Here is a 19,897-nt window from a genome sequence, read left to right on the forward strand (position 1 = left end):
TGGGTGTCCTCCCCCCACCCCACCCCACCCCACAGCTGGCAACCCCAGATAACAACAACCTTCATATCAGCTGCCTTTTATGGGAAGGAAGCCCATGTGCACACCCACAATTGCTGCTGTGGGGCGGGGGGGATACATGACCAGAGCTCTCTTCTGCACAGGACTCTCCTCATCTGGGGCAACACAGTAGCTCTGGTCACAGAAAACCCACCCTTCTGCCAGACAGTCAGCGCATTCTTCCATTCATGCTCTTGTTTGAGTCTTGTTGGCCATGCTAGGAATTGCTGCTGTACTGTCTAGACTAGGACCCCACTAAGAAACCCAGAATGTCCTCACATATTTGCATATAAGAGTGCAACATGACTCGAATGGCGGCCTTTCAGTTCTTCAGCATGAGCAAGAATTCTCACATGTCTGGCAACACTGCAAGTAGGACTGGATTCAGTCATTCAACAAAGACTTTCCCATCTCCGTCTTTTATTTGCTGACTCCAGGTGGACTCTGAATAGCTTTCATGATGGATGGCACAGGTTGTATCTTGACCCAAGAGAAGCATCCCCACTATCCTCTTTCCACTTCTGATTTTTTGCTTCTGGATATACAGCATTTTATATCCGATTTTTTGCTTCTGGGTATATTTCACTGTCTCATACGCCTTCCTGTCCATTTGACAGTATTATGTGCTAACTAGCCTTGTGAAAGTCCCCCACCCACAGTCAGTCTGTGGTGTCTGACATGTTTATGGAAGGAGAATGGTTACCCAATGTGGCCTTGTTATAAATAATAGCTATAGGCAGCTAAAAGCCTAAATAGCTCATCGTTGCAGTGTGTTGGGCTATTTGTGACTAATCCCTTTCCTCATTTTTCTGAAATGTGATTGTCACTACAGAGTCTGGACACCTCAGGCAGTGACTCCAACGCAAATTGAGCTTATACCAATGTAGGACAGAAGGAGCCTGCCCTTTTATTATTTTATTTATTTATTTAACATATTTTTATACCGCCCAAAACGTACGTCCCTGGGCGGTTTGCACCATCTGCAGCAGAGGTAGCTACTTCATAGGAAATAATCCTCTGGGAAGTCTCTTCTGGTCCCAGTAGGCTAGTGCAGGAGGAGTGGGGGGGGGGGGAATAAATTCATATGTATGCAGCTTGGCTGTTAAACTAATGTGAGACTTTTTACTCTTCCAGCTGTTCTAGGGAGCCTATTTGAGAACCAAATTCCTCATGTGGATAGCCCCCACCCCACCCCAATATCCAACTCAAAATCCTTATTAACAGTGTAAGGCCATTTGATTTGCACCTTTGCTCTCATTTTACCATGATTTGCTCCCCTGATGATCTTCTACAGTGATTTCACATGCAAAGGAGGCATGGCCTGGGCAAGCTCTTCCCCCTTATTTCAGGCCACCGTTTGCTGCCTGAACACTGTTTATTTTGCTTTGAGAAAACGAAATAAACAGGGTTTTCGGGCAGCAAATGCAGCCTGAAATGATGGGGAGTGCTTGTTCACCACTCAGGGGGATGGATGTTACTGGAGGGGAGGGGCTGCTGCTGCCGCTGCTGCTGAAAGAAATCATGGATGGGTACTTTAAAAGGTAAAAATGGGGGGTACTGTTCCCTCCATCCTCACCCCCCTCCACCTTCCCTGAAGATCATCAAGGAGGCATAATATTTACCAGACCCTCTCTGATAATATGATTACCAGATGAGATAAGCCAAGTGGGTACACACATTCAATATAGGCCAGATCGCCAACAGGGATCCTGGTCAGGGAGATGGTATTCTTATAGACCACAGCCATCCCACTTCTCCTCACCTGCTCCACCATGGAGTATCCCTCTGGGTTTGGCACATTTTACTGCAAGCCTTAAACTAGGTTCTGGTTTTAAAACCTTAACCAAAGTTATTGCCATTAAGATTACTGTTTAGATTATTAGCTAATACATTTTCAAATTGTATTTCTGCCTCTTCATCTTTTCCAAATACACCAAGACTTGCTTGAATTAATAATGGAATGAGCTGCTCCCCCAGGCAAGCTAATTTCCCCACTTTAAGCCAAAAGCCATAGTTGAGAGTGTCTAGCCAGCTCTCTGGAGCAGTTCTGGTAACAGTTTGCCTCACAGGATTTTTACATTGTTTTCCACTCACATTTTTTAAAAAGGACCTTTCCCATAGTCTCCCCCTCCCACAAGACCATTTTCCAGGAATCTATGGAATCCAGTCCCATTGACTTTAATAGAGTTTACTTCTTTCTAGGTGTGTATGTAGAATTGCAGGTTCACTTATCAAAATGCTGCTGGAAGATGCATGTGTACTCCAGCCCAGCACCTTCTTTCTCACAGTGCTCAGCTACATGCTTCCAGAAAGCTCCAAAGAAGTGCAGCAAGGAAATCCCAGAAACCATTTCCATCCAGGGCCAACAAACTAGTATTGTGGTATAGACGACCTTTGAACATGGAGGTTCTACATGAGAGCCAAAAGGTAGTGTGCTCCTTGTTTAAGAGGAACAAAACTCCCTGTCTCTCTCTTTAGCAGTATTCCCAAAGTACTCTTGTACTGTCCATACCACCCCTATATGAGGTCTCTAGGATATGAGGGACAAGGAAGGTCAACATGGAATGTGCTCTTGGGCTTGTCCAAGGTCTTGAACTGGTGCACAAACTTGCTTGAAGACAAGCTGCAACAACAGAAGCAAGTTCATAATGCAAGGAAGCAATGCTGCTTTTTGCTGGTGCAGTAAACTCCAGAAGACTCTAAAGGTCTTCTCATAGAACCTTTACACTGCTGCATAAATGCACACAACAATTGCAATATTCTACAACATCCACTCACCATTATCATTATTTTTTAAACAATGGTGTATTACAACAACATGAACTCTTCAACCAACCTTGTGTATTTTTCAGATTCAGATTTGTTAGAGGTTGTTGATTTTTACCCACAATAGGTAAAACAGCAGAGCACTAAGGAATGAGCACACACTCCAGTTACAGAGTAGGTAGCAGAGGATGGTTGGGATATTGCAGCTATTTAGAGAAAAGACATAGAGATCCTTGTATGACTAAACACTAAATATTTATTGGTTAAATACACTTAGATAGGAAAGACCTATATCTAATCTAAAGGACTACATAATGGGTAGGTAAGGAGAGAGAGAGATGTTTCCATCTGCTCTCTAGGAGGAAAGGAAGGATTGTGACTCAGCACAGGAAGTGCTGCAGAGTCAGTTCAGGGGTCATAGAGTAGGGACAGATACGGAGACCCTGACTGACTGTCTCTACTCCCAATGCCCCTAGTGGTCATTAGGACAGTTGGTGCAAAAGGTTGATGCACTGGAAGTTCATCTCCAACAAGATTAACACTGTTTATTCTTAAATTCAGATTATATCAAAAACTATTTCCCCCTTTTTTTCTGACGAGAAAGACCCATTTCACTTTACCTGCAACAATAGAAGCAAATACATAAAACAAAATGTTTGAAAGCCTCCTTTACGTCTCTCAGATCAGGAGCAACTCCATTTCTTGCGGGGGCAGCAAACTCCAGGAGATTCTAAAGACATTCTGAGCATGCTCCACTACTAATTAAGAAAGGGGAGAGGAGCTGGCCACACCCTTGAGTTGACAGATGCAAGCATCCTTCCTCTATGGCTAATCCTCACTATATTTTAGCAAGAATACTGGTAGTAATGGTTGGGGTTACACAAACATTCTGGATAGCATTGTATGCATAGAATACCCTACTATTCAAACTTTCCTGGTAGAAAGCTGCAGTACAAACACTCTGGACCAAAATGTTCTTCATGATGGTACTTGGGAAGCTGCTTTATATTGAATCAGACCATTCGTCCATATAAACAGAGTGCACTGCTTATGCTTCTCCAAGGTCTTACACAGAAGACGTATTTCCTGTACTTGCTACCTAAGATTCTTTAAACTGGAGATGATGGGAACTGAACATGAGACCTTCTGCAGGGACATAGCAAGGTTGGAGTGAGCCCAGAGACAAGATTTTAAAATGCAACCCCCACACACCCCGCCCTGAAGCTCAGCTCATGAAGAAAGACATGCTGTTCTGGTAGCTATAGGTCTTAACACTCACATCAATTTCGGAGGATGAATACAGCTGAAGGAAGCCCGGGCAGGAGCGTGGCTGGTGGAGTCAGTCATGTGACTTGCCTCTGGGGGTCCCCCCCCAAGGCAGTGGGCCCCCATACAACTGTCTCCCCTTGCCCTATTATAGATACACCCCTGACCTTCTGTGTCATCTATCAGAGCTAGGATCACCTCCTACATTAATGTAATAACTGGTAAACACTTCAGCTACAGGCTCAAATGTCGCACCTCAGTTCTCCCCCTGTATTTATGTCAAGCATGTCATAATACTAGTGCTTGTACATTTAACAAATACCTGTGTGTAGCAGTGTGCACAAAACTGGAAAATCAAGTTTGGTTTGAGTAGTACCAGGCTCTAACCGAATCAGGTCTGGTATGGTTCTGTGCACACTGGAGTCACGCCCAGTCTGACTCTAGTCCGAACCCGTTTGGGCCCAGTTCAGGGGATGGGGGACAAAAAAAGAAACGTTTTTTAAAAATTGGCAGATTTACCACCATTGCAGGGCTTTGGAGGGTGCTGCGGGGGCGGGGGGAATATCCTGATGTTCTCCCTCCCCCGCCAGCCTCCCCTGGTTGTTTTTGGACCTTTGGGGCCATTTTGGCCCATTAAGGGTCTCTCCACTGTTGCAGCAGCTATTTTGGAGGCTGCTGTGCATGGCCACTGGCCATGTATGTGGTCGGCCCCGGTCAACCTCAAGCCAACTTGCACATCCCTAATTGTGTGCCTTAATAATATTTCAATCTACATTTTGAGATTTATCAAGACTACAACAATCTTTCTCTTCTCTCCTTTTGAAAACCTCTCACTTTCAGAATCATGGCTTTAGATCCTCAAAAAAGAGAGATTAACTATTTGATATTTTATTTCAAAACATTGGGATGGATCATAAGATATCCTTTTTCTGGAGGAAGAACTCCGTGTTCTGGTCTAGAGGAATAAATCTTCCTCTGGAGGAAGAAAACTTTGGGGATTCAACCCATGATGTATAAAGATAGATGGCCTATGCCAGGAGAGAGATGAGTGTGACTCTGTGGATTCTGCTGGACCTTTCAGCAGCATTCGATATACTACCACCATATATACTTCTGGTGTGAATGTCCAGGATGACAACTGGGTTACTGTATCGAGGTGGTTCCACTTGGTGAAAGTTGTTTGTGGAAAGATGATACAGAGTGAATACCTGGGAGGGGGAAGGAAAAGGGCTAAGCACAATCCATTTGATTATCTTAGGAAGGTCAAAATATTGTTCTGCTTTTAAGGATTCATTATGAACTGGCAGGATGGGGGGGGGGTCAATTAGCATAATGTACATTTTGGAGACCTAGAGCTGAATGTAGTCACACATCAGGAGACAAACATATCTGGTAATCAAAGGAGATTTATAACAGCTTCCAATTTAGCATTTATGAAACATTCAGTCATTTTTATTCTTTATTTAGTTCTTCATTTAAAACAGGCTGCAATGTTCTGCCTGCTTTATTACTGTCCCTCTAGTGAGTCACCCATTCACCATTCTAAAGAACATGAAGCACAAGTTTCTCCAGAAAACAAGATGGGCCTTGCAAGGAACTCATGACAACATTGTATGTCATTAGTGTTGCAAACATCTTCCAGTTTGTTTTCGACTTCCTTCCTTCCTGCATATTCCATAGCTTGTATTTATTAACACCTGCAAATTCTGGCGGGTTAAAAGACATACACCATGTACAACAAATATACAAACAAAACAAAATAATAAAGTGGGGGTGGGGAGCACAGCACCACATACAAAAAGAGAGTTGAGCCTCAATTCCTGAAGAGCAGAAATATTAGAAGCTCAACACATTTTTATGCAAAAACTCCTTCAGGAGCATCTGTGAGATATTAATATGCTAGTAAAGTTCTCATAATTATAATGGGTACATAAAGAGACATATTGGGGCTATTCTTACGATCACAAAAATCGGGCTAGGAAAATCCTAGCCCAATTTTTGTGATCGTAAGAACCACTGGGCTTGCAGCTGAGCCTGGTGGTTCTGGAGCGGCTAACCCGCTCCTGTAGCCCGCCCCTTAGCCCGGGTTTGCAGAGCGAGCGCTCCACAAACCCGGGCTATCTGCTTGTGAGTAGCTGCGGCGCGGCTCCGCGCCACGGCTACTTGTGAGTAGACCCCCGGCCGGGAGGCTTAAACTTGGGGGTCTCCCCAGTATGCCCTGTGCACTCGTGCAGGACATACTGGGGCTTCCGGGGGTCGTGCGGTCCCCGAGCTCCCCAGCCCCCACCGGCTCCATCTCGGAGCCGACCATCTTGTGGGCAGCTGATCTGGTCGCCCAGGGCTCCCTGCCTGCTCATGAGCAGGGAGAGTGGGCTTAGCCCGCTCTTCCCACTCAGCACCCTAAACTGGGTTTCACTGATCGTGAGACCCGGTCCATTATATATTACAACTCCTGGCAGTGAAGCCCCTCCATGGTGTCCAGAAGTATCCCAAAGATCTTTGGTTGCCTGAAGCAGGGTGCCAAATGCCCCACATGTCCTGCTGCCACAAAGCTAGTGGCTTGAGAGAGTCCACCACTTGCCCTCTGCCACCATGAGAATGCCCACCCCACCACCTCTGCCTTAATTGTGTTTAATAGAAGGAGAGACACAGGGGTGAACAGAAAACAAAGGAGCAGAGAGTGGTATGCTAGAATGTTTCCCCACCCTCTCTTCCTCTTTCACTCTATGGTCATCCTCCTTTTCAAGTATGAACAAGGTGGAGGTGGTGGAGTGGGTGCCCTCATGGCAGCAGAGGTAGTGGCGGCAGTGGCAGCAGAGGTAAGGAAGGTTCTTACCACTCACTCAGAGTCAGGCAGCAGCATGTTGGTGGCATCTGCATCCCCTGCCTCCAATAATCCACCACCTCACTACAGCTCATGAGAAGACTCTGGTGGTGTTCCTGTAGAACCATGCCCACCATCCAGTATGGGGCATGGGCAAGTTTTGTCTCCACTGCTGTTCTCAAGTGCAGTACTTTACTTTTGTCTATCGGACTGATGGAAAGCCACTTATATGGAAGAAGGTAAGGGGGTGCACTTGAGGCATCCTCAAAATAGCTAAAGCTGTCCCCTGTCCCCAGTTATCCCAGCTATTACAAATCAGTGCCTAATGCAATACAATCGTTGTCGTCGTCGTCATCACTGCCTTCAGCACCGCCACCATCATGCCTGCTCCTATTGCATGACCCTGTGATGGGTTCCATTCCTTGGTGACACTAGAGTGGGTCAGAATGTTGGGAACCAGCAGATATTTATATAGTCCGCTCTTTCAGAGCTTTAGAATGAACGCCAAACTATTTATAAAGTATAAATAATAGCTTGTCTCAGAGCATACCCATTATAAAATGCTGTATTATAATTATATGCATTATGTATATCACTTTGCCGTGTGTGCAGCAAATGTATACCAACATGCAGTTATAGGGTGTAGAGGATATACAACAAATGGTACACACAGATACTTTTAATATTTGAAAGAGGGAAAGGAAGAAGGAGAAATCAAGATTTTTTCAAGACATCATTTTAGTAAATATGATCAAAAACCTGAAATACTGAAAAAGTGAAAGCTTCTAAAGGACACATTGACCATCACTTGCTCCCAGCTCTGCCTGTACTGAGTAATTATTCCCCATACAACAAGCATCCAATTGTCCTAGGGAACCATGCTAGCTTCCTGAATTCTTAAGGCTTGATAATATTGAAGGAAAGGCTGAAACCACAAGGGTTCCCAGAGCTCCTAGAGAAAAGACTTTTCAAACATGAATGATCAGGACTGAATGTAACTGAAATTGTGATGCTGAGGTAAAACATTTTCTCCCTCAATGCCAAATATAAACTCTCCAGGAGTTCGGATTGAGCTAAAGTATAGAGCCACATTTGAATGAACAATATGATAATAAAATGGAATTGGCTTTAGATTGCTGCTGTCAGATTCATACAAACTTTTCTTCTGTGCACTTTCAGTACCCATAGATGTCATTGTAGCATAATGGCAAGTAGAATTTAACTCAGTAAGTTTTCTTATCCCCTGGAATTTTCTGTGTGTCCAAATGTTCCCTTTGCTGCTTTTATTTATAGAATGTATAGTTAGTGGATTTTAGTAGAAAATTCTCATGGTTTGTCTCCTTAATTTTACAATAAAGCAATATTTGGGCGGGGTGGGGGGGACTTGTCCCATTAGAAGTGAAATCTGTTGGTGCATTAACTGAAATATTTTAGTGTTTTAGGAATAAGATGATTGATAACACAAATTTCAAACTCCAACAGATTACAACCAGAAAACTGACAGAAAATGCATACAGATCGCAATAACTAGTATTTTGTTATTGAGGGATGAGTTTAAGGCCTTTAAGCCTGTTGCTAAAAGAGACAGAGGTGCTTTTGGCAGAGACTGAGATCAATTATTCTAAATCAAGGCATTTGGCTTGTTCTGGATGGGGTTGGACTGCTTCTGAAGGAGCAGCAAGTCCATAGCTTTTCAGTGCTGCTAGATCTGTCTTTGCTCCCTGATACCCAGATTGTAGCCAGGAGTATATTTTGCCAGATTAAGTTACTATGCTAGCTGCACCAAGATCTAGCCACAGTCATGCATGCCTTAGTTACATCCAGGTTGGACCACCATAATATGCTGCGTATGGGACTGCCTTTGAAAAGTGCTCAGAAGTATCAATTGGTGCAAAATGCAGCCACTGCCGTTCTAACTGGAGGCTGCTGTGGGGATCATATCACACATAAGAATAGCCCTGTTGGATCAGGCCCAAGGCCCATCTAGTCCAGCATCCTGTTTCACACAGTGGACCACCAGATGCCACAGGAAGCCACAGGCAGGAGCTGAGTTGAGTTTGAGTTGAGGCAGGAGTTGAGTTGAGTTTTGAGTCCATTGCACTGGCTCCTATTTATGTCCGGGTCCAAGTCAAAGTATTTGTATTAATAATATGAGGACTTGCTCCACGGCATACCCCTATCTTTAAGGACATAGAGGTAAAGGTAAAGTGTGCTGTCAAGTTGATTTTGACTCCTGGTGCCCACAGAGCCCTGTGTTTTTCTTTGCTAGAATACAAGCAGTCCTTATATGCAGTCAAACTATGGGTCCATCTAGCTCAGTATTGTCTATGCGAACCGCCACTGATTGGCACCCTGTCCAGGGTTTCAGACCAGAGAGTTGCCTAGCCCTACTTGGAGATGCCAGGGATAGCACCTGGGGCCTTCTGCAAAGCATGTTGTCTGCTACCACTGAGCACCAGCCTCCCACTGGATCTTAAGAGAAGAGCCTTTTTGTCATTACACCCAAGCTCTGGGATGCCCTCCCCTTCCAACATGGTATTAAAGCACTGGGATTTGGGGAGGGCATTTAGAGACTAGTTTTTACTATTGCAGTTTTGTCCCTGCTGCTGCACTATTATTTCCTACCCTTTTGGTTTAGTTTTATGTTGTTTGGTTTCTTTTTGTTTATATTTTCTTTTTGTGATGTGCCATTTTGGTTATTTCAATCAGAACAGAAAAGGGGTTGAAAGGTTTCAATAATAATAATAATAATAATAATAATAATAATAATAATAATAATGACTCAATGTCTGTATGAAACAAACCAGTCAATAACACCTGTCTGACTGTGTAAATAAATAAATAAATAAATAGAAGAAGAAGAAGAAGAAGAAGAAGAAGAAGAAGAAGAAGAAGGGTTTCTCAGAAGGGGCACCACTCAGTTCAGGGACCCTATAGCAAGTCCACCATTGGCTTGGTGTCGCTGTGGCATGGCTAATCTCTTATAAGCTTGCTGATGCCCTCCTGCTTTCTCTCTGCTGTGTACATTCCCTCTTCCCTTCCCTTTTCAGTGCTGTTCATGATTTAATGTTTGTCTGCACCAACACTAACATGGTTAGTGTTGCTAACCAGGATTAGCTTTTCCCAGAGTTTGAACCCAGGATTTACAACTGCTTTGTAAGCCCTATTTAAAACTAACTGTGGTGCATTTGGTGTTGATCATATCTAACAAAGAAAGAGGAGGATGTGCATCACAAAAGGGAGTGAGGCGATCCAGGGAATGCTTGTGGCCTGCTGCCAGTCTCTTAAGCATTAGTGAAGAAATCAGCAGCATTACGTCTGCACCAGACCATAAGCAGAGAGGAATTGCAAAGATTCTGTCTGACTGTGTTTGGACTCAGACATTTATCATACAGCATAAAAACTCCACTCCACTGCCATTTGAGAGATGGAATTTGAGAGATGGATGGAAGAGGAGAGCTGGTCTTGTGGTAGCAAGCATGACTTGTCCCCTTAGCTATGCAGGGTCCACCCCGGTTATATATGAATGGGAGACTAGAAGTGTGAGCACTATTAGATATTCCCCTCAGGGGATGGCGCCGCTCTGGGAAGAGCAGAAAGTTCCAAGTTCCCTCCCTGGCAGCATCTCCAAGATAGAGCTGAGAGAGATTCCTAAAGCCGCTGCCAGTCTGTGAAGACAATACTGAGCCAGATAAGCCAATGGTCTGACTCGGTATATGGCAGCTTCCTATGTTCCTATCATGGAAGTGTAACTTGTTAACACTTATCAAGTTACACCTAAGAATTAAAATGCCATCTGCACTCTTTTTCTTTTTTGTCAAAAAGGTCTTCATTGTATTTTATACTTCAAGGCTAAAGTCTAAAAAGTCTCACTGCATAGGTGAAACTGGGCGGGGGGGGGCAGCCAGGGCACATGCCATAGGTGCCACTGGGGGGCGCCAGTGCCATGCTTCCCCCACCCCCTCCCCAATTCACAGATTTTTTTTTAATTTACCTGTAGCCCCTTTGGAGGGCTTCCTAAGGGCCATGGGGGCGGGTCTGCGAAGGTTCCTCCTCCCCCCGCCGGGCTCTTAGATCACTGCTGCAGCCTGTCTCGGGCTAATTTTCAGGCGTGTTTGGGCCTACAAAGATCAGTGCGGCAGCCATTTTGGAGGTCACCACACATGCTCAAAAGGCCTCTTTGAGGCCTGGCAAAGCATAGGACCTCGCAGGGACCATTTGAGCATGTGCGGTGGCCATTTTTAAAAAAAAAATTTAAAGGCTGCTGAAAACAAAAATGGCCACTGCACATGCTCAAATGGCCTCTACAAGACCCAAGTCTAGATTTTCCCCTCATCTAGGGAGTCAGAAGAATGCAAAGTTGTTGGCAAGGGACCTGAGCATTTAAAAAACATATAAATGGCACAAAAGTAAGTGGACAAAACATCCTTTAAAAAGACAATGTTGGTTTAATACATTGTAAGCTGGCAAAACTGAAGGGGGAGGGGAGAGGCAAGGAATAAAATAGAAATATTCACTCACATGCTGTTTAATCCTCTGTACAGAGCTCTAACTTTATCTGAATATTTGTCAAGCAATCTGATTATAAGTTTTGTGGGATTTCAAACTTGGAAAGTGCCTGCCTTTAACTTGTGTGGTGCTTTTTTAAAAAAAATGAATATCACACTGTTTTGCTGTTCTGTGTCTAGTTGCAACTTCCCCCTTCTTCCTAATCAGGCTGCTGGATCCAAGCCTATTGTAAGCTGCTGGATAATTTCAGATTGTTTGGGGCCCCTAGGATTTCCCATTATAGCCATCTCTCTTTAAGGCAAAAGCTGTTTGGACAGAAAAAACCCATCCCTGAATTTCTTGGAGGCAGCAATCTGTAGTGAGGTGTGCCGAGGTGGCAGAGCATTTGCTAAAGAAAGCTTTCACTGCTTCGCTCTATGGAGGCACAGAGGCGTATCTTGGGAAAATAGCGCCTAGGGCAAGCACTGAAATTGCGCCCCCTGTCCAAACATCTGACACCCATCTTTCAGATAACTTGACCATAATAACAGCTGAAAAATACAAGTCAAGCTCGTTAATCTTTTAATATTTCAAAAACTATTTAGCAGTGGACGTAGCCAGACCAAAAAATGCTGGAAAACTACAAATTTCAGTATGCTGGGGCTCATGAAATACCCCAAAACTATGTGGATGTATACTTGGAAAACTAAACAGAAGTGTCTGTCTAATTCTCTACTATGCATTGTAGCATCACTATTACACAAGTTTTAAAAATCAATGGAGAATTTGACTTTTCCCAGATACTCTGAAAATAATTAAAGGATATGCAGAGTAAACTGTGTCGCTGCTTGGAATATGTTCTAGTATTTCAGAAAGACAGTTAAAATGAAAGAAAGAGAGCAAGAAACTCCCAGTGGGCCTTAATACTAAGGATTTCACACTGATTCAAAGACAAACTCACCATTAATAGCCATATTATTAAGACATCACATTTAACTCACTTATCACAAGAAGCAAAGTAAGAGCAAATCCTAGCTCCTAGATACAATCCTAGCTCATAGGTTTCAGCTCAGTATTCACAAGCCCTGATTCTCTGTACATAGTGCCAAACTAAATATGTGTACAGTGACTTATATTATATTAAATTAATTTTTTTTTAATCTGTAGCCCCTTTGGGGGGCTTCCTAAAAGCCGTGGAGGGGTCTGCAAAGGTTCGCCCCCCTGCTGACCTCTAGGGCCTCACAGATACCATTTGAGCATGTGCGGTGGCCATTTTTATTTTTTTTTAATGGCCGCTGAAAACAAAATGGCCACCATGCATGCTCAAATGGCCTCTGTGTGTCCTGGCATGGCCTGGGTCCTCACAGAGGCCATTTGAGCATGCACAGTGGCCATTTTGTTTTCAGCAGCCATTTTATTTATTTTTTTAATTTTAGAATATGGCGCCCCCTTCAAGTGGCGCCCGGGGCATGTGCCCTGCCTGCCCTACCCTAGATACGCCCCTGTAGAGGCATGCCCAGCACATGGATGTGCTGTGTTTCCTTGGGAAGGCGACTGGCACATATGTGCCGTGTGTGTGTGTGTGTGTGTGTGTGTTGCTCACAAACTGTTTCTCCTGAAAGTGTATTTTTGAGCTGATATTATGGTAAAGTTATCTGAAAGATGGGTGTCAGATGTTTGGACAGGGGCGCAATTTCAGTGCTTGCCCTAGGCGCTAATTCCCCTAGATACGCCTCTGTCTCACTGTATGTATTCTTTATCCTATCTAGATAATTTCCAGGTGTGAATATGTGGCTTGGTTGCTCATGCTTCAAAACACCCACCAGGACAATGAAGAGTTTACAAAATTGAGAACTGCCAGGCATGCCATGCCCATACACAAAAAGAGCACTCAGACATGTAATTCACTTTAATTACCTTAAATTAAGTGTCATTGTTTTCTATAGAGCAACAGTTCTTGGAATGTTCACATGGCAAATGTTCTGTGTTTGAGCAGCAAGGAAAGCATTTAGAGAAAGGAAGGGGGGTGGACAAGAGCTAATCAGCCATTTGGGGAAAGAGAAGAGGGGGGGAACTGGAAGAGTGGGGTGCTAGGATGGAGGGCTATGCAAAGGGAATGCAGGTAAGGAAGAAATGCTGGGAACAAGAGGGGTGGAAGGAAATAAATAACAATGGAAGAAAGAATATGTAAGGAAAGTCTGGAAGAAACCAGTGGCTGGAAAGAAGGAAGATGGCAGCAGAGAGAGAAGCTGCAGAAAGAAAAGCAGGGAGGAGGAGGAGGAGGAGGAGGGACAGAGAATCTCTCCAGGCAAAAAGAGAGAAAGGGTGAAAGGAGACTAACAAAAGCAGAGAGGGAGAAAGGTGATAAGCAGAAGCAAAAGCTGTCCCCCATTATTCTGCTGGACACTTTTAATGGGCCCTTGGTTAGATTGTTATAAATACTTATATCCTGCCTTTTCATTAAAAATGCAGAAGGCAACATAGACCATATAAATAATGTACACAAAGCCATTAAAACAAACAAACAAACATAAACAAACAATAACACAATTACATGAAATCAGCAGATAAAATATAACAGCCGAAAAATTGAATTACAAAGTCAGTAGCAGTTCAGACCAGTTAACATTAGCAGCAATTAGGAACAAGTTGTTCTAGTAAGAACTGCTTTCCTTTCACTATCCCTACAACCCAACTACATTTGGTTCAAATGAATTAAGTGTCCACAAGTTAGACTGCATACGCCTCAAACGTTCACACATCCACCATCTTAGATCGGGGTGGATGACATCATTACAAACTACACCATTGAGGCACCTCTATGTGTTACCCACTACAACTGTACCAAATTTGGTTCAAATCAGCTAGACAGTCCACAAGTTAGCTAACGTGTGCCTCAAATGTTTATGTGCCTGTCATCTTGAATTGGGGTGGATGGCATCATCATAGACTACGACACTGAGGTGCCCCTAAGTGTCCCTACAGCTGTAACAAATTTGGTTCAAATCAGTTAGGCAGTTCACAAGTTGGCCCACTTGTGCTTCAAATGTTTATGCATCAGCCATCTTGAATCGGGGTGGGTGACATCATCACAAAATATGCCATCGAGGTATCCCTGTGTGTCTCTACACATGTAGCAAATTTTGTTCAAATTGGTCAGACAGTCCACAAGTTAGCCCACTCGCACCTCAAAGATTTACGTGTCCACCATCCTGAACTGGGTGGATAACATCATCACAAACTATGCCATTGTGGTGTCCCTACGTGTCTCTACAACTGTACTTGTTTTGGTTCATATTGATCCAGGTTTTGCAAAGTTGATGAGGATGGGGGGACAGACATGTGGACATACACATGGAATTCTGGGTGATCTCATAAGCCTACTGGAAAGTTGGCTAACAATTAAAAACCCAAGGAAACAAGGTCTCTGGCAGTGAAAAACTCCCTGGAAGAGGGGGAAATTATTCTCTAGGGAGATAGTTCCACAAATGGGGCATGGCCTCAGAGAAGAACTTCTCCCACTTTTTTGCCAGCCAGGATGTGGAGGAGAGCCTCTATATAGCTCATCTTGCCTGGGCAGGCTTTTATGTGAGCAGCTGGACCTGGCCTTAAAGCATTCAGGACTTTAAATGTCCTGCAAAATTGCAGAAATTAAAAATAAAAAGTTTAGGGGAGTGGGGGAAGCAGCACTTTGAACTGGACTCAGAAATAGACCAGAAGCCAGTGTAGTTGTTGCAAGTGGGAACTGCAAGTTTTCTATATCCAGCTCCATTCAGCAGTCTAATCACAGCATTCTGGACCAGCTGCCATTTCCAAGAACTTTTCAGAGGTAGCCCCATGTAGAGCCTATTGCATTAATCCAGGCACAATATAACTGCCATAGCCATAGCCAGGTCTGACTTCCAAGGAATTGGTGTTGCTTGGCACATCAGCCAAATGTCTTGCAAACACACTCCTGACCATAGCCATGCCATCACCTGGACATCCAGGTTCAGAACTGGGCCCAGCAGGAACACTCCCAGACTGTGAGGCTACACCTTTGAGGGGAGTGCTATCTCATCCAGCACAGCTTGTACTCTTATTTACAAATCAGTCACTTTCATAATCAGGAGCACTTCTGTCTTATTGGGATTCCACCTTGATTTGCTTGGCCTCATCCAGTTCATCACTGACCTCAAACACTGGTTACACACTTTAGTAACTTGTCTGAGAAAGAAAGAAATAGTAGTGCAATGGATGAGTTCCATACCATGAATATATTGTTGCCACTGATCTCCAAATCCCTGGGTAACATCCCCCAGTGGGGAAGCATAGGCATCAAGAGAGAACTCTGTGGAACCTCTTAAGCCAATAGCCTTGTCATGGGAACATACAGTAAGATCAAGCAGTAATCCTGCAGCACCATGTTCTGGAACTGCCCTTCTAGAAAGGACCAGAACTCTATATCACTGTGCCCTCAAAGCCCCCATCTCAGCCATGCAGAACAGAAACATACCATGGTCAATGGTATCAAAAGCTGCTGAGAGGTCCAGCAGAACTGAGAGGAGGAACATGTTAGTAACATTCTAAATTTTGACTATTGCTAGCAAAATCTCATTCTCTTTCAACATCCTATGATTTAATAAGATATTTCTCTAGGCTCTGGTAGATTAAACCCATTCATTCATCATTCATAAATATAATCAAATTTTTGCCATGGTCAGCAAGAGTTGGAAGAAGCTGTGCTTTGACAGGATGCCCTGATTCCTGCTCATCTAGTTAGGAGGAGTAGATTTCTCTTGGCCTGCATTCCATTCAGTGTTCTCTCTAATTATTTTCATCTATGTGCGGAATGAGTTTTGTTCTAGGTGGCAGTGTGAAGGCAGTGTGTGCACACATGCATTCAGAGGGGGGCCTTCCTGATTCAACGTGTGTACACACCTTAGAGGAAACACTGATTCCATTCCCCTTGAATTCTGGTTTCATTAGAAGAATTTCTACAATTAATTTTGGAATTGGAGCATGCACAGTTTGCCACAGTGTTTAGTTCATTTGCATCTTCCTCCTCCCCAAATGTTAGTGATATGCTTGTATGCAAAACTCCAGTCTTGATGTGATCACATAGATTATTATCTTTGTTCATGTACTCAAATGCTTTGGTGAACATCACACAAAAATATCAATGATACAAAGATACGTACAATAACATCAAGTTTGTTTTTTTGCAGCCGTGATATAGAAGGCAGAGAACACATGAACGAACTGGAGGGTGGGATGGAGTGCGTGATTAGTACTCTATGCCACATTTGGAAAATTAAAAAACATTAGAAACACGGAGAACTCCTAATGCATTAGTTCCACCTCTTGATGTGATCACATCAAGACCAGCTAATTCAGAATTTCCGATTCTGGTCTGGGGAGAAATTCAGACGAGAATTTCAGAAGCACCCCTAGAGAGATCGTGAACCAGAGGAAGGTCCTTTCCCTTTTTGCCAGTATTTTTTGCGTCCTGCCTTGCAACCTCTCAGTCAAGGCGCAAAAGCATTTCTTCTGGACACTTTAAGGCCTGCTGAATTACTCACTCTTGGTTCATCTGATTGTGCTCGAAAGTCTGCCCAGTTAATACACACGCAGGTATCCTGGCTGATTTGTATTATTTGCCCTACCATTATCCAATATTAATGTGTGTAGAAATCTTGTGTATTTCCATGTCTTCCTCTTGATTTTTAATCTAGATACTCTCGTATCAGTTATGTTCTTGAATAAACCTTTCCTGCAGTGTATTTCCATTTTGGTTTCATAACGGATACTCATCTACCACACCATCTATGTAAGAATATTAAAGCCCGGTCTAGAGAACGAAGGGCCATTTTGGATCTGAACTCGCTTGCTTCCAGGCCAGCACAGCGACCACTTTCGCAACTGCCGAGTGGAATTGTTTTTGTACATTGCTGGAGGCTGCTTGGGACTGAGGCAGTTTTTAACAGGTGCATGTGTTATAAAATGCACTCCCAGTGCAGATGAAGTATACTCCTAGGCACTCAGGTCATTACCTGGCAGGCAGCTCCCCCTGCTGTCCCCATGGATCTCCCATCCTTCCCTACAGCCGCACACCATTTGCAGCTCTGTTTATCTGTCATGCTAATGCACCTTGGAGGGTGATTCCCAGATCATCCAGCCTCTTCCATCCTGAAAATCATACTCGAACCGGCATATCCCACTGCTTATAATTTATTCCGTGACGGCTGAGAAGGTTCAAAGGCATCACACAGCTTCTTCCAGTCGCCTAGTGAACAGTAAACATTGTACATCCTCTCATCAAAGATATGTAGTTTGTTTTGTTTCTGGGGAAAGTACTTTGTAACAAAGAGCTATGATGACAAAATGCATGCACTGGAGTTGCAGCTCCAGGATAAACAGCAGCAAGGAACTCACATAATGTTCACTGAGGAAATAGATGTTTTGCAAATTAAGGTTTTTGCTAATGTGATTGCTAATGCTGCATGTATGTCTTGAAAAAATTGGGGGGAAGGGAGTGTCCATTTTTTAAATTTCTGAAGCATTTGTACTGCTTGTCAAAACCCCAGCCAACAATTACAATTTAGCTATGCATAATATTTTATGCTCAAACCAATCCATCTCTTTCTTTGTGATAGATTAAAAGCACAGAAAATGCTATAGGGTTCAAATGAGCAGCATCTTATCAGTTTGGGTGAAAGCGAGGAAATCTAGGCTGAAATGCAGTGGACCTTAGCTATCAATCAGAGCAAAGAAATTGGCTTGCAAGAAATGTGTGTACTTGTGACCATGTACCACGTAGCATAAGCCTGTGAGCATCATCTATGGTGGCTGAAGTGGTTGCTAAGTAAATTAAATGTTCAGAGCAAGCTGAGCTAGGCAAGGAGTGGTTGAGCAAGAGATAAACAGCACTTGGCTGAAGAGTAAACATTTCTTTTATCTTGGTATGGGCTGCACATTTCCATCAACTGTGAAATAGGACTGAAAACTGAAGGTCTTGGTGTATAGTTGCTAACAGTCTGCTACACATTAGGCTCACCATGGGGATGCTGCTGAAAATGGAATCCCGAGCTGAGTCCCTTCCCTCCCTGCTATAACGTTTAGGTTCACTCACCACATGACAGAGCATCATTACATTGGGTAGGTTCACACTGCATATGGAACCTACTTGCAGTCTTTGTACCCAGTTGTCTGCAATTATGTGAAACTTGCCCTATGCTAGGAACCACATGTTCCCTCAGACCAGGGGGAACCTAGATGTGTAGCCAAGAATTGAAGTTGTCTTCTCACTCCTAGTACTGCTCCATCTTAGGTTCATGCTCCATCTGAATCCCCGCTTTTTATGAACCTCTGGTTTGTTCCAGGAGTGCCAGCTCCATTTACCATTGTGGCCAATGGCTGCAATGCATATGACATAGGAAAGGCTTGCCAGTCCAAGGACAGTGCAACGCAAGCTAAGATAGCATGCAGAGCCTTGTTGGGAGGCATAGACCGGGTCATACCTTTGACTCAACTCAGCTACTTCCAACAAACTGAGATATGTGACGGTCTTCAGCACCTACTTGAAGTTTCCTTCATATCTCAGCCAGGTTCCCCGCTATGTGTGAACCACCCACTGTGCTTTTTTCTCTCTGCCTGTGCCACATTAATGACTGCTTCTGGGACCAGGCAACATCCCTGCAGCTGGTGTAACATATGGCGTGGCTTGAAGAGTGTGAGCCGTGTGCCAGGAATTTCACTTCATAATTTATTAGAGCCCTAAACTCAGCTAGAAGAGGGACTTCCCTCTTGAGAGGAGAGGTGGAAGGTGCTCCCTCCATTTAGACCTAGAGATCCCATATATATGCTTGCAATGAAATGACAACAAATTCCCTATCCTGTCTCAGAAGACAGAGCAAGATCTAATGGTAGATCTTTGTGTGATTTGCAATAGAGCAGCCAGGGTTTCTGATTCCCAATTGTTTAACAACAGCAACAACAAAAGTGTCCCCTGCCCCCTAAATTAGACAACTGAAATGAAGAAAGCTTGGGCAAAAACTAGGTTCCAGTATGGAGACCAAACTCCTGAACTGAGCTCATAGGCACCCTACTATTTAATGTGAAGTGTATGCCATGTCCACCCCTTCCCCCGAGTTGCTACTTCACATTTGGGTCCAGTTGGTGGACCTTAAGGTTCTAATAAAAAGCAAAGTGCCTGCCATCGGTCCACCTGTATCCCATCTCTCATCTTCAATGTGAACTCCACTAGTGAAAACAAAATTAGAACCACAGCCAGACTTGGGATATGATGATGACCGCAGTGCTAAAGTTATAAGTTGTTTTTGCTTTCTCTCTCTCTCTCATCATTCACTTTTGGTCACTTTGGGTTAACTGGGACCAAAATGGGAATAACTTAAAATTTAATTGAAGTCAACAGAGATTTCTAACTTCTACTTTTTTATTGCAATATCTGCCTTGTCTATAACTATGGGGAAATCTGTGCTTTCCACTAGGCTTGTT

The 19,897-nt window shown here is 43.7% G+C and overlaps 1 long non-coding RNA gene across 1 annotated transcript; it reads right to left on the reverse strand.

Annotated features, from left to right (window-relative positions):
- Positions 1-2,219: 2,219 nt before the first annotated feature.
- On the reverse strand, positions 2,220-11,054 carry LOC128339923 (uncharacterized). The gene is made up of 2 exons (XR_008313329.1): positions 10,908-11,054; positions 2,220-2,680 (listed from the first exon to the last, which is right to left on the reverse strand). It is a non-coding gene; the product is annotated as an uncharacterized LOC128339923 (long non-coding RNA).
- Between the last annotated feature and the right edge of the window lie 8,843 nt (positions 11,055-19,897).

The sequence above is a fragment of the Hemicordylus capensis genome, chromosome 1, assembly GCF_027244095.1.
Source record: "Hemicordylus capensis ecotype Gifberg chromosome 1, rHemCap1.1.pri, whole genome shotgun sequence".
NCBI classification, from domain to species: domain Eukaryota; kingdom Metazoa; phylum Chordata; class Lepidosauria; order Squamata; family Cordylidae; genus Hemicordylus; species Hemicordylus capensis.